General features: G+C 45.1%; 1 pseudogene; it reads left to right on the forward strand.

Moving 5' to 3' along the window:
• The first annotated feature begins 845 nt into the window (after positions 1-845).
• LOC103269557 lies at positions 846-1,376 on the forward strand (annotated as a pseudogene).
• Positions 1,377-2,773: the final 1,397 nt, after the last annotated feature.

The following is a 2,773-nucleotide window of genomic DNA, read 5'->3' on the forward strand; positions in this document are numbered from 1 at the left end:
TCAAAAAATGAGCCAGGCGTGGTAGTGCGTGCCTGTAGTTCCAGCTACTTGGAAGGCTGAGGTGGAAGGATCGCCGGAGCCCAGCAGGTCGAGGCTGTGGTGGCCGGGAGCGGCCACTGCCCTCCAGTCTGGGCGACAAGAGTGAGACTCCAACTCAAAAAAAAAAAAAAAAATCAGCATGGAGACCAAGGCAGGAGGATTGCCTGAGCTCAGGGGTTCGAGACCAGCCTGGGCAACATAGAGACCTATTGTAGAGACAATAAATCAAAAAATTAGTTGGATGTGGCGGCGCACGCCTGTAGTTCCAGCTGCTTGGAAGGTTGAGGCAGAAGGATTGCCTGAGCCAAGCAGGTCGAGGCTGCAGTGGCCGTGAGAATGCCACTGTTCTCTAGCCTGGGCGACAGAGTGAGACTCCAACTCAAAAAAAATAATAATAATAAATCAGTTCCTCTTACTCATACAATCACCCCATGAAATGTTACTATTGTTACTACTATTGCGTCTATGTATAGATGACATCTGGTAGTATATTTTTAAATGTAAGTTCAAGTTCTTGAAATGTCACAATTTGACTAAAGACTTGAGCTTACTTGATTACAAATGCAAAAAAGGGGTCCAGAAATGGATACCTTAACAGTGGAGCAAGGGACTCCATGCATTTCATCCCACACCTTCCTCTACCCCACTCAGAGCTTCCGTCTACACTCACAGACCAAGGTGAGTATGGAGGGAGGGCCTCACACTTCATGGGCTCACCTCCCAGGGGAAGGACACCTTCCAGAGGTTTAGAATATTGCAAACCATTTAACATTTAAGGAAGAGTGTTGCTGCTTGTCGAAAGCGTGATGGCTTCAAGGTTCCTTCGTGAAGCTGGAGCACTGGCCGCACAGGTCCTGAAGGCCCGCGGTCCTGATGGAGCAGTCGGTGCACCCCATAGCATCATACTGATAGTCCTGGGAAATTACAAGAGAGAGTATTAGCTAGTCATTTGTCATTAAAATCTTACAAATACCATATTTTAACAAATCTAAGATGTCATGTCAGACATCTCATAATTTTGCCTGCCACTAAGAAAGAGCAAAACCTGCAATTAAACTGGGTTTTATCATCAATTGTTTCTGGAGGTATCTGGAGGTGGTGTTCCTACTGATAACGAGCAGGCGACTGGACTGGACCCATACAATATACTGCCACCAAAGGCAGCTTCAGGCACCAAGGAAGACCCTAGCTTCGTCCTCTCCATCACCAACAAGCGAATAGTGGGCTGCATCTGTGAAGAGGACAACAGTGCCGTCATCTGGTTCTGGCTGCGCAAAGGTGAGACCCAGCGATGCCCTAGCTGTGGAACCCATTCCAAGCTGGTGCCCATCAGCTGACCCACTGAGCCCTTGCACTAACTTCTGAAAATGTGCTGTAACATTTCTTCTTTTTAATAAAGACTAGCCATGCTATTGGCTCCTTCTCCCATTTAAAAAAAAAACAAACCATTTAAGGAAAATGTTCAGAAAACTTTGACCATAAAGTAATTGCTATAAATGAATGGGGAAATTGAAGAAAAACTGGTAAATATTTTGACAAAATGTACATCATCTCAAAGGTCATAGCAGGTGTTACTTGATTTGCTTGCATTTTGTATATTATGTAATTTCTGCTGGGGAGTAGGTGAAAAATCAAGTGATTGCACAAACCTGCACTGTTTTGAGCAGTTATGAGAGAAAACTCTGGAAAAGATCTTGGTCTGGGCTGCCTCTACATTTTGATGGGACAAAGCATCAAATCAAAAATCCCCACAATGTAATCCCAGCACATTGGGCGTCTGAGGTGGGAGGATTGCTTGATCCCAGGAATTCGAGACCAGCCTGGACAACCTAGCGAGACCTTATCTCTACCAAAAGAAATTTTTTTTTAATTAAAAAAAATTTTTTTTTTTTAAAGATGTGGGGTAAAAGCCGGGCTCGATGGCTCAGACTGTAATCCCGCGCCTTTGGGAGGCTGAGGTGAGTGGATTGCCTGAGTCTGTGAGTTCGAGACCTACCTGGGCAACTTGGCGAGACCTCATCTCTACAATAAATCAAAATGAGCCGGGCGTAGTAGCACGCGCCTGTAATTCCGGCTACTCGGAAGGCGGAGGCGGAAGGATCGCCGAAGCCCAGCGGGTCGAGGCTGCGGTGGCCGGGAGTGGCCACTGCACTCCAGTCTGGGCGACAGAGTGAGACTCCAACTCAAAAAAAAAAAAAAAGATGTGGGGTGCAATTCAGGGTTAGATATACGCATGCTCATTATGCAGGTATCCTTGTTGATGAGGTGTGCCCCCCGAAATTTTTTTTTTTTAATAAAATATCAACCAGGCGTGGTGGCACATGCCTGTAGTCCCAGCTACTCAGGAAGCCGAGGTGGAGGGCTCGCCTGAGCCCAAGAAGTCCAGGCTGCAATGAGCCATGATCATGCCACTGCACTCCAGTTAGGGGAACAGAGTAAGATTCTGACTAAAAAAAAAAAAAAAATCCCCATGAGGGACTAAAAGAAAACCTTTGATCTCATCTTGCACCTTGGGGTGGCTTTTAGCATCATACTGATAGTCCTGGGAAATTACAAGAGAGAGTATTAGCTAGTCATTTGTCATTAAAATCTTAAAAATACCATATTTTAACAAATCTAAGATGTCATGTCAGACATCTCATAATTTTGCCTGCCAATAAGAAAGAGCAAAACCTGCAATTAAACTGGGTTTTATCATCAATTGTTTGATGCATTCTGATTCCAGGTATGTTAA

Source organism: Carlito syrichta, unplaced genomic scaffold (genome assembly GCF_000164805.1).
Source record: "Carlito syrichta isolate Samal-C Ts95f unplaced genomic scaffold, Tarsius_syrichta-2.0.1 Scaffold309294, whole genome shotgun sequence".
Classification (NCBI taxonomy): Eukaryota; Metazoa; Chordata; class Mammalia; order Primates; family Tarsiidae; genus Carlito; species Carlito syrichta.